Raw genomic sequence first — 6,939 nt, forward strand, 5'->3', positions numbered from 1 at the left:
GCAGAAAAGCCCTTTATTGTTTTTTATTTAAGAACTGAAATGCAATCGAGACATTCTCATTGACAAGAATGACTAAGAAAGCAATAAAGAAAGGAAAGATAGATTACAAAGGTAAACTTGCGCAAAACATGAAAACGGATAGTAAAAGCTTTTACAGATATGTAAAACGGAAAAGAGTGACTAAAGTAAATGTTGGTCCCTTAGAAGATGAGAAGGGGGATTTAATAATGGGAAACATAGAAACATAGAAAATAGGTGCAGGAGCAGGCCATTCAGCCCTTCTAGCCTGCACCGCCATTCAATGAGTTCATGGCTGAACATGAAACTTCAGTACCCCATTCCTGCTTTCTCGCCATAACCCTTGATCCCCCGAGTAGTAAGGACTTCATCTAACTCCCTTTTGAATATATTTAGTGAATTGGCCTCAACTACTTTCTGTGGTAGAGAATTCCACAGGTTCACCACTCTCTGGGTGAAGAAGTTTCTCCTCATCTCGGTCCTAAATGGCTTACCCCTTATCCTCAGACTGTGACCCCTGGTTCTGGACTTCCCCAACATTGGGAACATTCTTTCTGCATCTAACCTGTCTAAACCCGTCAGAATTTTAAACGTTTCTATGAGGTCCCCTCTCATTCTTCTGAACTCCAGTGAATACAAGCCCAATTGATCCAATCTTTCTTGATAGGTCAGTCCCGCCATCCCGGGAATCAGTCTGGTGAACCTTCGCTGCACTCCCTCAATAGCAAGAATGTCCTTCCTCAAGTTAGGAGACCAAAACTGTACACAATACTCCAGGTGTGGCCTCACCAAGGCCCTGTACAACTGTAGCAACACCTCCCTGCCCCTGTATTCAAATCCCCTCGCTATGAAGGCCAACATGCCATTTGCTTTCTTAACCGCCTGCTGTACCTGCATGCCAACCTTCAATGACTGATGTACCATGACACCCAGGTCTCGTTGCACCTTCCCTTTTCCTAATCTGTCACCATTCAGATAATAGTCTGTCTCTCTGTTTTTACCACCAAAGTGGATAACCTCACATTTATCCACATTATACTTCATCTGCCATGCATTTGCCCACTCACCTAACCTATCCAAGTCACTCTGCAGCCTAATAGCATCCTCCTCGCAGCTCACACTGCCACCCAACTTAGTATCATCCGCAAATTTGGAGATACTGCATTTAATCCCCTCGTCTAAATCATTAATGTACAATGTAAACAGCTGGGGCCCCAGCACAGAACCTTGCGGCACTCCACTAGTCACTGCCTGCCATTCTGAAAAGTACCCGTTTACTCCTACTCTTTGCTTCCTGTCTGACAACCAGTTCTCAATGTGGAAATTGCTGAGATCTTAAACAATTATTTTACTTCGGTCTTCATAGTGGAAGACACAAAAACCATGCCAGAAATTGCTGGTCAAAGGAATGTGGGAAGGGAGGACCTTGAGACAATCACTATCACTAGGGGGGTAGTGCAGGACAGGCTAATGGGACTCAAGGTAGAAAAGTCCCCCGGACCTGAAGAAATGCATCCCAGGGATTAAAAGAGATGGCGGAAGTTATAGCAGATGCATTCGTTAAAATCCACCAAAACTCTCTGGACTCTGGGGAGGTACCAGCGGATTGGAAAGCAGCTAATGTAACACCTCTGTTTAAAAAAGAGGGCAGACAAAAGGCAGGTAACTATAGGCCGGTTAGTTTAACATCTGTAGTGAGGAAAATGCTTGAAACTATCATTAAGGAAGAAAGAGCGGGACATCTAGATAGGAACAGTGCAATCAAGCAGACGCAGCATGGATTCATGAAGGGGAAATCATGTTTAACTAATTTACTGGAATTCTTTGAGGATATAACGAGCATGGTGGATACAGGTGTACCGATGGATGTGCTGTATTTAGATTTTCAAAAGGCATTCGATTAGGTGCCACATAAAAGGTTACTGCAAAAGATAAAGGTACGCGGAGTCAGAGTAAATGTATTAACATGGATAGAGAATTGGCTGGCTAACAGAAAGCAGAGAGTCGCGATAAATGGGTCCTTTTTGGGTTGGAAATCGGTGGTTAGTGGTGTGCCACAGGGATCGGTGCTGGGACTACAACTGTTTACAATATATATAGATAACCTGGAAGAGGGGACAGAGTGTAGTGTAACAAAATTTGCAGATGACACAAAGATTAGTGGGAACGCGGGTTGTGCAGAGGACACAGAGAGGCTGCAAAGAGATTTAGATAGGTTAGAGAATGGGCTAAGATTTGGCAGATGGAATACAATGTCGGAAAGTGTGAGGTCATCCACCTTGAGGGAAAAAAAACAGTAAGAGGGAATATTATTTGAATGGGGAGAAATTATAACATGCTGCGATGCAGAGGGACCTGGTGGTCCTTGTGCATGAAACTCTTTTAGGAGCAAACAAAACACATTAAACCGTGCCCCCCGATCTGGGGGAAACACCAACATTTACAAGGTTTTTTTTTGGCCGATTCAATAAGGTCATGGCTGGTCTGATCATAGGCTCAGCTCCATTCCCTGCCCGCTCCCCAGAACCCTTTACTCCCTTATCGCTCAAAAATCTGGCAATCTCCGCCTTAAATATAGTCAATGACCCAGACTCCACTGCTCTCTGCTGCCGAGAATTCCAAAGATTTACAACCCTCCGAGAGAAGAAATTCCTCCTCATCTTAGTTTTAAATAGGCTGAGGAGAAATATTGTATTTGTGACTAGAACACGATTTACTGTGATTGCATTGGGCACTGAACCATGTTCATTCTGGCAGCTCTTGTTTGTTTCTGATGATTTTAATAACCCCTATACCTGAACATAAGAACATAAAAAATAGCAACAGGAGTAGGCCATACGGCCCCTCGAGCCTGCTCCGCCATTCAATAAGATCATGGCTGATCTGATCATGGACTCAGCTCCACTTCCCCGCCCGCTCCCCATGCCCCCACATCCCCATATCGTTTAAGAAACTGTCCATTTCTGTCTTAAATTTATTCAATGGCCCAGCTTCCACAGTTCTCTGAAACAGTGAAGTCCATAGATTTACAACCCTCTGAGAGAAGAAATTTCTCATCTCTGATTTAAATGGGCGGCCCCTTATTCTAAGATCATGCACTCTAATTCTAGACTCCCCATTATCAGTGGAAGCATCCTCTCTGCATCCACATTATCAAGCCCCCTCATAATCTTATACGTTTTGATAAGATCACCTTTCATTCTTCTGAATCCTCATAAGTCAAACCCTCATGCCCAGAATCAACCGAGTGAACCTTCTCTGAGCTGCCTCCAAAACAAGTATATCCTTTCATAAATATGGAAACCAAAACTACACACAGTATTCCAGGTGAGGCCTCACATATAGCTGTAGCAAGATTTTCGTGATTTTATACCTCATCCCTTTTGCAATAAAGGCCAAGATACCATTGGCCTTCCTGATCAGTTGCTGTACCTGCATACTATCCTGTTGCGTTTCATGCACAAGTAACCCCAGGTCCCGCTGTACTGCGGCACTTTGCAATCTTTCACCATTTAAAAAATATGCTGCTCTTTGATTTTTTCTGCCAAAGTGCATGACCTCACACTTTCCAACATTATAGTCCATCTGCCAAATGTTTGCTCACTCACTTAGCCTGTCTATGTCCTTTTGCAGAGTTGTTGTGTCCTCCTCATACATTGCTTTTCCTTCGATCTTTGTATCATCAGCAAACTTGGCTATGTTACACTCAGTCCCTTTTTCCAAGTCGTTAATATCGATTGTAAAGCTGGAGATTAATACCCTCTATAAATGTTGAATAAATGATCTTTGTTTCAAACACAGTTTGTTGAATATTTGCTTCCTCCATGATCAGAGGAGATTAATTGATGTTCTGTTACGGACTGCTCCCTTTTAGGGCTTTTTCTTAATCTAACTTATATCACTTCTCACCGAGTTCGCTTTCTAGCATATCAAACCCCAAACTTGTTCCATTTGCATACATGAGTTGTGGTTGTAGCAGACTTAACTGCAGTGTCCGACTTTAAACTCAGCTGAAATCTTTTGAACCACCCCTTTATTGAACTGTCTTGCATAAGATTTGAAATCCGTTAATTTCTAGATCAGTTAACCCGTTTTTGAAACCAATTGAATATTAAAAACTCATCCACACATTTTGCACTTGATAGCCTGTGAAATATTCTGATATTTGTAATCATCATTACCACAAGCTCCGTTCCCTAGTGACCGACTCCATCCCTCTCCCCAACTTCTGTCTGAGCCTGAACCAGACTGTTCGCAACCTTGGTGACATACTTAACCCTGAAATAAGTTTTTGACCACATATCCACAAAATAACTAAGAATGCCTATTTCCACCTCTGTAACATCGCCCATCTCCACGCATGCCTCAGCTCATCCACTGCTGAAGCCCTTATCCATGCCTTTTTTTACTTCTGGAAATGACTATTCCAATGCACTCCTCCCACATCCTGACCGACATAAACAGATGTTGATCCAAAACTCGGCTGCCCATGTCCGAACTCGCACCAAGTCCAGCTCACCCATCACCCCTGTGCTCGCTCACCTACATTGGCTTCCAGTGAAGCAACGCCTTGATCTCAAAATTCCCACTCACACTGCCCCCACAACACCCCCACCTCCCCGCCCATGAGATATCAGTCTTTCTGAGTATCCCTAATTATAATTGTTCAACCATTGGTGGCTTTTGTGGCTGTGCCTTCTGTTGCCCAGGCCCCAATTCTGGAACATCCAGTCCAAACATTTCTGTCTAACCCCTGCTGTACCTGCCCTGGCAGTTTTTGATGGGATAGTGTAGAGCACGTTTTTCTCTGTATCTACTCTGTGCTGTATCTTCGCTCAGAGCATTTGACGGGACAGTGTAGAGTGATTTTTACTCAATATGTAACCCGTGTTGTTCCTGCCCTGGGTGTGTTTGATGGGACAGTGTAGAGGGATATTACTCTGCATTATAACCCTTTCTGTACCTGCCGTGGAGTGGCTGATAGGACAGTGTAGAGGGAATTTACTCTGTATCTATCATTTGTGTACTTGCCCTGGGAATGTTTGCTGGGACAGTGTAGAGGGAACATTACTCTGTTAATACGCAGTGCTGGACGTGCCCTAGGAGTGTTTGATGGACAGTGTAGAGGGAGTTTTACTCTGTATCTAACCCGTGCTGTACCTGTGATGGGAGTGTTTGATAGATCAGTGTAGAAGGAATTTTCCTCTGTATCTAACCCGTGTTCTACCTGCCCTGGGAATGTCTGGTTGAACATTATAGAGGCAGATCTCCTCAATATCTAATAAGTGCTGTATCTGCCCTGGAATGCCTGGGACATTAGAGGGAAATGTACTCTGTGTCTAACCTGTACTGTACTTGCCCTGGGAACTGTATAGCGGAAGCTTTGGTCTGTATTTAATCCATGTTGTACCTGCCCTGGGAGAGTGTGATGGGACAGTGTATTGGGATCCTTACTGTGTACCTACTTAAATCCGTTATACCCCTTGGAGGACGAAATGTGCACTGTGACTCTGGGAGGAACTCCTCAGCCAGAGTGACTGGAGTGCAACATCACCCCCAACAACCAAATTTTAATTTGATTTCAATTTACTGTCCAAAGTTTAATAGGTTTATTTTGTTGGTTATAGTGCCCCCCCCACCCCAGCTTTAATCAGGGGGCACTTGATTTACAGATCAACAACAAAATAGTTGTGCTATACCTGCCCTGGTATTTTTTTATTGGAACAGTGTTGAGGGAGAAATTACTCTGTAATTATCCTGTGCTGTTCCTGCCCTGGAGTTTGTAGGACATGTACTCCATATGTGCTGTACCAGCCCTCGTCTGTTTGTTGTGACAATGTTGAGGGAGCTTGATTCTGAATATAACCCATGCTGTACCTGCCCTGGGACTGTTTAATGGGACCGTATAGAGAGATTTACTCTCTGTTTAAACCGTGCTGTACTTCACCTGAGAGTATTTAATGTGGCAGAGTATAGTAGCGGGAGCTCTACACTGTATCTCACCCATGTATCACATCATGGGCCACCCCAACCTGCGAGAGAACATCTCCACAGGTTGGGGCGATAAAAAGAGATCGACCAATGGGCTCTAGGATATCATGGGCCATCCCAACCTGAGAGAGAACATCTCCACAGGTTGGGGCTATAAAAAGAGCAGGAGCGAGCCACTGCAGCTTCAGTGTGATCTGACACAAATGTGTGACGGCTTCGAGGTAGACGACTGGGTGACATCATCATGGCCCAGATTGCCACTTGGAGCGTGGGCAGGAGCATCAGCAGGGCCCTGGTACAGCAGAGGAACATGGAAGGTTGAGCTGGACTTGTGACGAGTGATCGGGGCAGAGGAGTGATGAGGGAGCATGCCTGAGATTTGGTGGGTGATGGTGATGGAGGTTCAGTGAATGTTTGGAGCAGAGATGGGGCAGGAGATCGTGGCGGAGGTGCGGCGAGTGTTTTTTTGGAGGAGGAGCGGAGAGGGATCATGGCGGAGGTGCAGTGAATGTTTGTGGTGGAGGAGTGGCGAGAGATCGTGGCGGAGGTGCGGCGAATGAGGGTACCGGTTGCAAAAGAGGCGAGAGCCCAGGGGCAGCACGGACCAGCCCACACTGTTATATTTGTGCACACTAGCTCCGTACAGCAAAACAGGTCTCCAGTAATCCTGATTAACCCTTGCCACTGGACCAATCCTAGCTCTGTCATGCCCGTGTCGTGGCTGGTGTGCAACGGTCACCACACGTTAAAAACAATCCACCCATCGGCATCTTCCACCTCCTCAATTGGAGGTCAGGACTGGAACATTGGGTCCCTCATTGAAACATCTGTGAACTCATGTGGAAGCAAATCATCCTCGTTCGAGGGACCGGCTATGAACATCTAACCCGTGCTTTACCTGCCCTGGGATTGTTCAGAACAGTGTAGAGG

This window comes from Pristiophorus japonicus, chromosome 23 (genome assembly GCF_044704955.1).
Source record: "Pristiophorus japonicus isolate sPriJap1 chromosome 23, sPriJap1.hap1, whole genome shotgun sequence".
Taxonomy (NCBI): domain Eukaryota; kingdom Metazoa; phylum Chordata; class Chondrichthyes; family Pristiophoridae; genus Pristiophorus; species Pristiophorus japonicus.